The sequence below is a fragment of the Cydia splendana genome, chromosome 1, assembly GCF_910591565.1.
Source record: "Cydia splendana chromosome 1, ilCydSple1.2, whole genome shotgun sequence".
NCBI lineage: Eukaryota > Metazoa > Arthropoda > Insecta > Lepidoptera > Tortricidae > Cydia > Cydia splendana.
Window position 1 is genome coordinate 309,027 of NC_085960.1, and position 13,567 is coordinate 322,593.

General features: G+C 38.6%; 1 pseudogene; it reads left to right on the forward strand.

Moving 5' to 3' along the window:
- The first annotated feature begins 8,773 nt into the window (after window positions 1–8,773).
- The window catches only part of LOC134798597 (dystrophin-like), a 36,919-nt pseudogene continuing 32,125 nt past the window's right edge, over window positions 8,774–13,567 (forward strand).

Here is a 13,567-nt window from a genome sequence, read left to right on the forward strand (position 1 = left end):
TAACTGTGCGGTTGGCAAATAAAAAAAAAACATTCGATAAGTTGGGAAATGAAAATTCGGCGAAATAAGATTCCGCCAAACGTGAGTTGGGAAGTGATAATCGGCCATACCCTTTTCGGCGATAAATAAGAGAACCCCTTGGACAGCTAGAAGAACGAACCCCTCCATTCTCAAAGAGCTCTATATCGCCACACATCTCTTCCCAACATGCCATGGGTGAGCCCTTAGATTCTTCGGACATATTATCCAACGCATGATGTGGAGAAATACATGAATTTAAGCCGAATGAATGGCAAACGTGCTCGAGTTGGAGCATGTGTGAGATGGTCGAACGCTATGAAGAGGTCGGCTTGCAGCAGTCTGCACCGTGCAGTCCATACGGCTTATGACCGCACGAAATGGAGACAAATTACATGTCGCGAGCCTCAGCAAAGAGAAAACGAGAAAGAAAATAGTGTGTGTGAGAAGATAGTGAGCCTGGTGCTTGTACGACAAGAAAACCATTAAAAAGAAGCCATAGCAGTCCACTATAGTCTAGCAAATGTCAAGGATATGTGGAGTTCTGTTTTGTTAAAGTACGTCATTTTTAATAGGATAAGCCAGGGGTCACCAATTAGTTTCTTCAGGGGTCCGATTTTTAAAAATAATGTGACCATCGCGGTCCGTTTCTACTTGAGTTTATTAAATAAGTATTAAAATTATATAGGTCGGCGGTCCGGATCCGGACCGCGGTCCGCCATTTGGTGACCCCTGGGATAAGCCATGGAAAGCTTGAGAAAATGGAGAGTTACAGATCGGATCGAAGGTCATTGGGACCAGGTAACCTCTTAATGCAAGCCAGTTACTAGGGAAAATAAGTTATTATACCCATCCTATATTCATTTACAAACCCTATTATACTCACAGCATATTTCTAACTATACGTAGTTAACTGACCAGTAACCTGCATTGATAAAATTTTCAGGAAAAACAAAAAATTAATGATTTTTCTTAAGAAACCTGAAAGTCAAGGTCACGCCGATTTCACGCCGAAAACACGCCGCCGCCGCCGATTTTTTGGCAAACGCCGCCGCCGATCATTTTTCAATCGGCGCACACATCTACTGTATACTAACTAGGCAACGTCCAAAATACTAGACGTCTTTTCATTATGCGGCGTATCTTTTTATTTACACTTTTTAGCAACATCCAACAAATTTGACATACCTATGTTTTTTTCGAAACTATTATAAATAGATTTTTTTCATGATTTTTCTACAATAAACAACCACATAATAAGATAATAACACCAAAAAAATGATACTAACACAGTTTTTTGAGATTTTTTTTCCCTTGTCGATTTAAGGGTTAAGCATGGCTTTTCATTATACGTCTTAATATTGAAAAGTTGAAAAATTCCACGCCGCCGCCGTGGATTTTTTTCTGGCGCGCCGCCACCCAATTTTTTTCGACCGGCGCGCACGTCTAGCGCCGCCCAATAGGCATTTAGCCGGCGGCGGTTCGCCGGTCAAAATTGGTTGGCGGTGGCGGCGAATCGGCGGCGTAGCCTTGAAAACTTGGTTTATGCGAAGAGAATTCAAACCTTAATTCATTTAATTTCATTTCATTTAATTTATTGAATTATGGTAGGAAAAAAGTTTTTCATGGCATTAACTGTAGATAAGCAGCATAATGAACATCTCTTTATATTGTGAGGTTACTGTTAATTGAATCTATCACTAATTCACTACACTTTATAAAACAAAGTCCCCCGCCGCGTCTGTCTGTAACTATATGAATGTATGTTCACGATGAACTCAAATCAAAACCTACTCAACTGATTTTCATGCGGATTTCAGCTATCAATAGAAAGATTTTTGAGGAAGCTTTAGTTTAGGTGTACAATTTGTTAAGGTTTTGTGTAATCCGTGCGAAGTCAGTGCGGGTAGCTATAGTCAAATATAATAGTTATTATATGTACGTATCGCCAGGAGAGGTGAATGATTACACACACTGCTCGCACAGACCACCTACTAATCGCAAAAATAGTATGAATGAATCAATGAGTGAATGTGACTTAAATGTACGATATTAAAAGCCTATAAAAACCCCTTCAAGAAACTTTTTTGCAGTTGATATCAACTTGATATTGGTACGAAATACGGAACCCTAAAAAGAATATTAATTTCAAAAATGTCTCAAAAATTGTATTGAACAACTATTTACAACTAATATTGCTCAAAGGTTAACTGGAAGAGATCCCTTAAAGGCATAAGTTCGCCTTTGTACTAATGACGAATGTTATTTTTCCTGTTTTGTTTTGATTTTTGTACAATAAAGTGTTTTACTACTACTACTACTATATTAAAGCAGAAGGAGTTGAAAATAAAGTTCCAGTTAATCCTTGTTTAATATTCGCTGAAAGTTGTTGAGCATTAGACTTTTCTGAGTGAGCACTCTATGTATTTTTTTCTTTATGTGGTTAAATGCACGTAATGATTATTTTTAGATATAATTTTAATTTATATTTTTGTTCGGTAAATAAAACAAAAATATGATATGAAAAGTTTTCTTGATTTCTATTTAAAGTTAATTGTTTTTATATAAAGTACCATCTCTTAAAATATCGGTACCTAATTTGTTAGCACGTTATATAAAAGCAATAAATTCCCGATCAAACTAATCTGCATAGCATTTGCAACGACAACGTGTGTAAATATCATCGTTAATGTCAAAATTCTAAGAAAATATGACGTTTATATTATAATAACACTCCCTCACTTTGTTCTGTTCAAATCGGTGCAAAGTTAGCTTAGACAGACTCTAGTATCTAACAAGGTCACGCCGATGCCACACCGATAGCGCAGAATTTTGGCGGCGGCGGCGGCGCGAAAATTTTGGCGGCGCGGCGCTCATATTTCATATGGAAATGTTTTCTGGGATTAATTATTTTCATTAATTCATTCATTAACCTCGTGCCTTGAAACGGTCGCAACGCTCAATTTTACAGATTTCGAACCACTTGCTACGCTCGTGGTTAAATCATGAAATCTTTCGCTTGTACAGCGATCAATATAAGCATGAGCAAAAAGAATAGATAGTAAGTTACATATGTCTTTGGCATGAGGACTTAACAACAACTTTAACCTCTTGTCGCAAAGTTTTTGGTTACTCTTTGATCAACTGCAATGAATACCGGTATTAAATACGAAAACCATTACCGGTATACTGAATACCTGTTATTATTGAGGTATTAATGAATACCGGTATTTCATTATGTCAATTAGTGTACAAATAGCGATAAAGACAAAAACGGAATGACAGCAATACCTCTAATGCGAATATAGGTATAACATTTTAACCGGTATTCGTTTGACAGTTTTTATACAGGTATTTAATAAAACCGGTTATACGGTCCCTGCTTGCATCCAAACAATTGGCCATAACTCTCAATGTATGGCAGCGCAATTAAACGCAGATAACAATCGAAACAAACGCTCTCCCGCGCTTTTGGCAGTCCGCGGTGCGCGCGCAGGCCGAACGCTACACTCTGCCTGCGCATACGATCCGATACGACACGATTACGATACGATAGGTACAATTACGCGAGTGAAATGCATAATTGCCGGCTGATTTAGTGCGATGTGTCAGTGATATGGTAAATTATTGGATGTCCAATCTAGGCCAGCTGGTCGATTAGATAAAGTATCTAATTTTATTGATGTACGCAAATGTTGACATGTTTGATTGGTTTCTATGATACTGGAGCTTGTAACACATTTAGTAATTAATTGATATTAATATACATACTTGCATGTTTGCGGAAAATAGAGTCCTAAGACTATATAAGACTCGGTTAAGAACTCTACGATAAGTAAGAGTTCCTCCCAAAGATCCGATCCCAAAGCGCGAACATTTGAATGATCTATAGGTAATATTACCAATAAATTAAAATATTTTTTTAAATATGAATGACGGCTTAAAAATAATTTTGATCAAACTAGTAATAACAAAAAAATAATGGTCCTCCTCGCCGTGTCCGACGATGGCGACTCCTCCAAATGTTTTAATTAGGAAGATGGAACGCTCTAATGTGACTTGCGAAGCCAAACTTGGTTTTGAAGACGCGATCGCAATGTCCGCAGTGGAGCTGGCGGGCTGAGTTGTAGGTGTAGGTTAACGAGGGCTTCGGTCGCGTCTTACAGAGATGGCGCTTAGCATCTAGGCCAGGGGTCACCAATTAGTTTCTTCAGGTGTCCGATTTTTTAAAATAATGTGACCATCGCGGTCCGTTTCTACTTGAGTTTATTAAATATGTATTAAAATTATATAGGTCGGCGGTCCGCATCCGGACCGCGGTCCGCCATTTGGTGACCCCTGATCTAGGTCTTCTAAACGCCAAACCAAACTAGTAACCTCGACCTTCATAGACACCAAACTGGTTCAGTTTCGCGGTAATTACGATTTTAATATATTCCTTCATTTGCTTTACAAATCCAAGTCACCGGTTCAAAGTAGACACTTCACGAGATACAGTAAAAAAGTTTGTTGTTAATGCATGTACGATTGAAACTTATTTATCAAAGTATTAAAACCTGGCTACAACCGTTACTAACGAAGCTAATAGTTAATCATCGGAGCGCAAACATGGTCATTAGCGACGCTACTCGGCTGCTGTTTTATCACATGTCATAATTCATACTCTCGGCGGCACATTAGGGTCCCTAAAGTTACGTAATGGTCATAAAACACGAGGGTGCTCAAAGCTAGCCGAGTGCAGCAGAGGCGAACGGTCAGACGACTAGTTGCAGAGATACGTCGTATGACTAGGGTTGTAAAAAACCGTTTTTTTTCTGGAGTACGTTTTTTTTTTCAAAAGTATGAAAACTCAAAATTTGCAAGGCAGTTACTTAATACTTTTATACGGTTGTTTTACTTGTTTTAGACTTTATGTTAACCATTAAACCAATTTAATTTAACAACTTTGATTTATAACAACATAAATGAAATCTGTAGTGGTTTATCGCAATTTACTGTTGGCAACACCAACGCCTCTCGTCGCCGCATCGGGGAATTCAAGGATTCCCCAAAAATTACTTAGTTTTAAGTTACTTATATAAATAAATCACGAAAAATCGTTATTGTGGCATATTTTTGTTTATCTGAAAAAAAAAACCTAATTTAGAAAAAAAAACCATGGTGCCAGGTTTTTTTTCATAAATTTGAAAAAAAAAACATTTGGTTTTTTTTCTATTTGCAACCCTACGTATGACAATGCTTAATATTAATCTCAATTAAGGAAATCGTACACAGTTTTACCATTACGAGATTAAGTATGTGCTTTCAAACACTAACTATTATCTTTTGAATAACTAGTAAGTGAAAGTATTCTTGAGCATTTTTAGCTGGATATATGAATCGGATGGTGAGAACACTGAGAACTCGATTGATTTAATAAAGAGTCCACCGTCCAAATCATCCAATTTTGAAGGTGGTTGACCTTCTATTACAGAAATATATACATATAAAATAAGTATGTAGGTACTTTAGTAATGTACTTAAACAATAAATTGTATGGTAATGAATAGTGCATTTCACCAATTATTTACGTTTTATCACGGATCTCAATGTGGCAGTTAAACTGATTGGTCTAAAAGCGACCGTTTTACCTACACTCTGTGAACAGTGTGGACGCACAACAACAGTAAGTACTGGATGTTGGTAGCGAGCGACCTAGCGACGGCAGAAGCGCCCGCCCGCCGCGTCGTAGGCCGCTGCAGCTCGCGTCACCGCGCCTTATTCGCCCAATGCCCATGGGATGTGGGCTGTGGGTGCTGCCGATGACATTGACTAACACTCTTCTAACGCTTAATACGAGACGTTCTAGTTACTACAAAAGGGGTACTTAAGACTCACACATAGAAAATATCCCTTATTTTTAAGAGAGTTAAGGACAAATGCCGATTAATTATTATTGGCTTGCTGTAGGTAGTAGGAGTATGTCCGTATAAAACACCCCAGAATCTGTTGCTTGACCTAAACTTATCTTTTGATTTTTCAATATGATTTTTCAACACTTAGTTTAGTAAAACATTAATCTGGAAGTTGCGAGTCCTTAGGTACCTACTATGTATGAGAAACAGAGGAAATGTAAATTTGATCAAACTTAACTAAACAAGATTAGGTACGTGGTAAATATCTAAAATTGAAAAGACATCATCTGAGTATAACTTGGTATTTGGCTCACTGGCTTTGGCTTACGTAAACAAATGAAATGACTAAGAATTCTGAGAAGAGCTGGCGAAGAAGCGTCCCTTGATGTCGCAAAGATGGTTGATGTTGTTAAATGTTACCGACTTCTCCTCTAAAGAGGGGACCAGTATAAGAGTGATTTCGACTCAATGCAAAGTAGTTTCGTATTTTAAAGACCCTACAATATCAGGAACAAGCTTCCAGATGACACATGTTTAATGAATAAAGATGCAGAACCGAAGTGTCAGCTGTTCCGCACCGTGTCGTCGGCCACGGTTCAAAATAAACCCAAATGTCATCTAAATATAGTTAGTCCCCCGACCGGCGGCATGGGAAACGTACCTACCCGCATATTGCGGCAGGTCAGTTGTACAAGAAACTAAACAAAACAAACCGTATAATGGGACGTAGTAAAATTCGCCATAAAACGGAGAGGTGTGTAGAATTTTCCGTACTTTCTCCATGGTTGTACCTACGACGCAATCAATCAGCTTTTACGTTTAGACGCAGGTTTGACGAAAGAAAGTACAACGTACGTGCAACATGGGATTGGCTGATGTAGACTTTATGTCAATGCGAAAGAAGTTTTATCCAGTAGGTAGGTACCTAATCTGTAAAGTCGCAATGAAACTTGACCGCTTGTCTTAGGCAATGGGTGGAGAAACCTGCATGTGCTATTAGGAATTTACAAACCGCTTCGCTAAATGAATCGTATATAAATCAAACTTAGGTGACACATAGGTATAACGTGTCTAGAAGTCAAGGCATACTAGGAAAGTTGTTTTGATGGGGTGTTTACTGTTTTGTAAATAGGAACCTGCGCACGCGTTGTATACCTACGATGAATGCGTGATTGCGTGCGCATGCAGTGGGTCAGGCGCAGTGCGCGGGCGACGGCTTAGGCTTCAAACCAAGCTCATTTAGAATTCTTGGACCGATAAATCCTTGGCTTCCAGTTATACATGGTTATTAAAAATGGGTGAGATGTAGCACCGACCGGAAAGTCTTATGTTGTTGAGCAAATGAGCATTTTTCCGGTCGGTGCTACATCTATTGTCAAGTAGCAGTACCTACTGATAATTCCGCTACTCGATGCTAGATGTCGACTATGAAAATAATAGTCTTTTTGGTAACAAAACTGATGGACGGAGTGAGCACTCTTGTCTTACTATATTTCTCTATGCTATGAATATGCCTTCGATATTATAAAAAAGTTGAATAGTAAAATTGATTTGAATTATGGAACAAGAGGTTGTAATGCAAGTTTTAAAAGAGGTAACATGAGTAGGTGCCGTGTTATATTCCTCAAATTATATTGTCTACTACCACAGTATACTTAATTTTAATTGTTAGATTACTTATCGCAAATGAAAGAAATTACTAACAAAATGCTCGTCACCGTCAGACCTTTCTTCAGCGATAACAGCCATAAATAACGTTCGCTATCAGGAGGATATAAGTCGTTATCAGCAGCTATTATCAGATACCGGCCGGTTCCGGCTCCCGCTCCCGTCCCGAGTGTCCCGACAGACTGCAGAGACGATGCAAGCTCAACACCAGACAGTTATTGGCCATGCAAAACCTCTCTCCCCCTCTCTCAGCGTCTTAGCGTTTGTCCCGGCTCCACAGACCCCTTCGCATCCTCTTTTGGCACGCAACGCAAACCATTCCTCGCACTTTTTGGCGTTCTAGGGATTTCCTCTTCCTGATTGGACATTTGCAAAATGCCCTTTGTGCCGTTTTCATTGGGTGTCAAAATTAAAATAAGACATAGCCAACTGCTATTATCGAATTTACTGTATTACAGTGCTCAACTCAGCTATAACAAGTCAAATGATATGTATCTACTGAAACATTAACAAGATTCAAGCCAAAAGCACGCGTCATTCAAATCCCATTCAAATTCAATTAAGGACTAATACCAAATTTATTAAATAAGTTTATAATCATGTAAGTATCTCATATAATGAATATGCAATCAGCATTCACCAGCCCAAAGCGCGTGTTTGTGCAGAAAGCCGATGTTATCCATCTTAACGCAGGCTGTAGGGCTACCGCCAATACCGAAAATCGTCAATTGCGGGCATTTTTCTCTGTCACTCTAATTACGCCTTCATTGGAGTAAAAGAGTAAGATCCCCGCAATTTGCTAATTTCGGTTTTCGCGGTAGCCCCTCTGTTCCTTCACAACGTTCACCCGTTCACAACTCCACTACAGAAAATTCAGTATTAATCTGATCTCCGTTCGTACCAGTTTATTAAGAAAATCGCGGTCAAGTTATACTAGAACGTTGCAGTCGATTATAAAAGGTTTGTGGATAGATGCGCGGGCGCCGCAGCCTGCAGTCAAGGTGAACGGGCCAAAAATAACCGCAACTAGTGCCGATGGAAATAATAAACAAACAGCCAGGGGCGAAAGTGAGTGCCTAGGGCCTGGGACTGCATGCAAATTGTTTCAAACCACAGACACAATGGGACGTCACTACAAACTATAAATACTATAAATATTTTTAAATAAAATTAGGTAGTTCCTTTGTGATAATTATTGTTAGTTATCCAAGCTCCAGTATATATTAACCATTTAGAAATACGCGTAAGTGATAACCATAACACGTTCTAATAAGAATTGTTTGTGAACGCCGGCTCAAAAGTTACCAAGTTGAGTTTGTTTACAAAGTGTTTGAACTGTCAGTGAGTGGCGCCCCAAGCGGCGTAAGTCGGCAGCGCTGATGTCCGCCATTGTGGCGGCGCCATGACGCACCGGTCGGGGTTGCCAGGCGGCGCGCGCGGCGTCTCCCCGCCGCGCATCACGTGGGTGGTGAGGTTGGGAGACCCGCCTGCGCTTGGAAATGCGCCGTATGAAACGCATCTTACGCACAGCAAGTGTAAGTATTGAAATAAAATTAAAAAATATATTTATTGAGACTAACGTATAAGTATAAGTATGGTTAAAATTTACATCTTCGCACTTTCCTAATAAATCTAATAATAGTAATAATATACATACAACATCCATATCATATACAATGTACAGTCACGTGCAATAATATGTTACTCTTCGAAGGCCGCAAAAATATCTGACACGCTTTTATGGCTCTACAAATAAGATCGTGTCAGATATTTTTGCGGCCTTTGTTATGTAACAAATTATTGCAGGTGACTAGGTACACTAGGACATTTCTATTTATAGCTGGTCAAGCTAATTTTGTCAGTAGAAAAAGGCGGCAAATTTGAAAAATGTATGCGCGAAGGGATATCGTCTCATAGAAAATTTGAATTGCTCGCCTTTTTCTACTGACAAGATTTGCTTGACCATCTATAATTTGTACCCCAACTTGCATTTTAGATTTTATATTTTTTATGTTATTTCCAGTAAGAATAATCCCATTAAAACATAAATGTGAAATGAGAGCCAAGTTCAATTTTAAGAATAATTATGCATCGTTGTTAACTTCACCGGAAAAAGAATTGAGATCTATATGGGTGCCAAGTTCTAGTTCGCTTGGGATGTCATTAATTATTAAAGTTCAGGATTTAACTTGGCTATACTATGAAGTATTTGAACAAATTAAATTATTTTTCAGAAAAATATTTTCTCATCATCATGAGATCACCATGAGATGATCCAGTTAGAAGGTTCGAAGCATACTGTTCTACCTAAGGGATGGCCAGGGGGCGCCACAAGCCTTCAGTAAGAAGTGCATATACTTGGAAAAATTCGACCTATGCCACTGTGGCCCGGTGGCCGAGTGGTTCAGGCACCTGCCGCGATAGCAGAGGACGCTGGTTCGATTCCAGCCTGGGGCACTGGAGGCCTTGGTCACTTTTTCTTAGTATATTTTTATATTTTTTTTTTTATATTACAGGACAATTTTACACAGATCGACCTAGTCTCACAGTAAGCTCAATAAGGCTTGTGTTGCGGGTACTAGACGACGATATATATAATACATAGGTATATATGATACTTATATACATAGAAAACATCCATAACTCAGGTACAAATATTTGTGATAAACACACAAATAAATGCCCTTACCAGGATTCGAACCCGGGACCTCCTGCTTCGTAAGCAGGGTCACTACCGACTAGGCTAGGAGGCCGTTATTATGACATGTTTATATGACATGTATTTCAGTTTAACTTGGCTAGTTTTTACGTACACGCTATATTATATTTGTCTATGTTACTTTTCTAAAATTTAGTTTGTTGGTATAAAAACTATAAAAAAGCAAAGACAAATCCTGAATTTTAATTACATCCAGGCGAACTAGAACTTGGCACCCATATAGATATCAATTCTTTTTCCGGTGAAGTTAACAACGATGCATATTATTATTCTTCAAATTGAACTTGGCTCTCATTTCACATTTATGTTTTTGATGGGATATCATTATTTTTTGTACAAAAACTATTAGTAGGTATTCATCATAATTGATTTCGAAACTTAAATTTATTTTTGCTATTACAAAATCGTTAGGCGCTTCGTGTGTAAAATAAAAGCTGTTTTTTGGAAAATGATACAAATTGCAAAATAAAACACTGTTTCTTTATCTCAGTTTTATAACCACACAATTGCCCAGCTCGATGCCAAATTTCTACTTGCTAGGCCATCTGGAAGTGGGTTAGGTTTTTGATGTTAGGTGAATCAGTACGTACGTCAGTCAGTACATGAGTCAATAAGTCAGTGAGATAAATCCCGATTTTTAGATGTGTATCTTGGTAACCGGTTAAGCTATATTCATGAAATTTGGGATTCTAGTTAGCCTTCAGGGTCTTAATAAATGAACCATATTTCATATGTTTATGTTACATAAATTTTGAGTTACGTAGAGGAGGGAAAGAGAGGAAGAGGAAGACCGAGAATAAATTATTTCAACCAAATAAAAGAAAAGGTTCAGGTCGTGTCATACCAGAAGGTTAAGGAGTTGGCAGAGGACCGGGCGAGTTGGAGATTGCTCCACCGACAAGAGAACAGCTCTTAAATATGAAGAAGAGAGAGAAGAGGGGTCAAAAGTAGCTCCAAATGGTTCATGTAATATAACACACGACACTTCTTTTCTTTTGAACTTGGCTTGACACGCTGCCGCGTGTCTAGATAATTATTTACATAGTTTCTCCGTTTTGTTACGGTCATAGAAAGTTGTATTGAAAAGTCACTAAGTGGACCAAAGAATTGGAGACAGGCCTAGAGTTGTGCTTGCTCGTTCACTCAAAAGATCGTTCCAATTGTTCCAAACTAGTACAATCTCACAAATGTACTAGTTCGGCCTTTTAGTACATTTAGTACAGTAGTACACCGAGAGAAACTGAGATAATAAATAATGTAACGCTAACGGAATGGTGTGTGCAGACGTTTTGTAAAGTGGTACAATTCAAAATTTGTTATCTTGCTTACTCCCGCGCAGTTGCAACGGAGTGACGGCTACGTGCTGTCTCGCTCATGCCATCGATAATAGGCCTGTAGAAAATGGACTAACTATAATTAAAAGTTTCGTGGATTTCGAGGTAATCGTAGTTATCGCTCTGATTTAAATGGCAGCGATTTAGCCTAGACGGAGCAAGTGTTATTTTAAACACCAAACTTCTATGAACACTTAACACCTTGCACTAAGATTATAATGTTTATTTTTCACCTTAGGCAGTCCCTCGTAAGTTACGAGCTGGTTACAAGACATTGGTATGTCATAATCTTCATATATACATATCAATCACAAATAGTCTGTCAAACAACTTTGTCAGTAGAAAAAGCCGAGAAAATCAAATATTCTGTGGGACGAGAACCCTTCGCGCTTATATTTTTTAAATTTGTCGCTTTTTTCTAATGACGGAAATGGCTCGACAGACTATATTCAAGTAAGGCATACTTCGACTTGAAACGTTTACACCCCATAATCAAACAATATTTTAAACTTGCAACACTCATTTCTACAGCGTTACTATAATTTGTCGCATTTGACGTCGTCTCGCCTTTAACTCGCGTTGTGAATTTAAAATTTAATGATGCGAGGCAGGTTTATTCATGAAATAAGGTTATTAAACTTGAATTTATTAGATAACTTCTAAAAAAATCACATCACTAACAAGAATACTGTTTTATCAGTTGTACTGACAAATCACACAGTGAGTTCGGTTCGAGATTAAAGTGAGTTCGCTTGACCGTGGTAGATAGATACGGCATATTTGTGCAGGGTTGCCAGTAATTCCAGCTGTCACTACACCCCTATGTTGACGCAGTGTGCGTGACAGCTCAGTCGTGTGTGTTAGCTTTAGCTTGTCATTTTTGTGTTCGGCTACCTGTCGCGATACTAATGTTTTCTTCGTTTTCTCGTGGAATTTCTCCGATTTGTGCACTTTTTGAGTGTTAAAGTGAATAAAAAGTGGCTCAAAGTCGAGCGAGAGAAACGTGGATCGTCCCGCTAGCGTCTGTGAAGTGTTTTGAAAAGTTTGGATTAAGTTTCTAGTTGGGAGTGGGTGTGTGTGCGTGCTGTCATGTCGAAGGGAAACTTTTTACCATCACAGAAACTTGATTGAAAAGGGCTATCTGGAGCGTCGCTATGGAGGCTAGTTACGTGGGTGAGTAGCAGGGAAGGGTCGGCGGGCCACACCGCGCGCCGGCCGTCGCACATTCTGGCTGTATCTTATCTGAGTGTACAGTGTACACAACAGTAACTGTGATAAATGTCCCGCGTGCACTGGCAGAGATTATCCGGCTGATAACGTCGAGCTAGCTCACAGGTGTCTCTGTTGACATAATTTAGGTAACAGCTTGGCGCAGGTTACTTTCTTAGATTAAAGAAACTTTGTTAAAAACTTTTAGCTATCATATAATTCCTTATCTTTTGCCAGATTGTCCACTTCAAGATAAAGTTAACTGCATGGAAGACAACCAACCAAGTGATTTATTTTCTCAAAATAATGATGGTACCCGAGGTTTAACAAAAATTAAATATTATCCACATATTAGTCCGCTTGTAGAGTGAATGCAGTGTTTTTCTGTCAACAAAGCAACTACAATACAAGTGTTATCTATCAGTAGGTAAACATTCTCATGGATTATGAAGAGGTTGCAATCAATGATTAATGTATACAACTTTTATTCCCACGGGATCTACTTACACTGTTATCAACCTGTTCATATGTTTTGAACATATTTTTTGAAACTCTCAAAAGTTTTTTATTCAATGACCAAAACAGATCCTAAAACAGGTAATATGTAAGATATCTGCAATGCCGGATTTGTAGGCCACCAGCGCTTTGTTTTTTGATCCAGATCCATTTAATGATCTCATATATTGTTACTGTGACAAGGTTTGAACTGGCTCAGAAATCTTGCT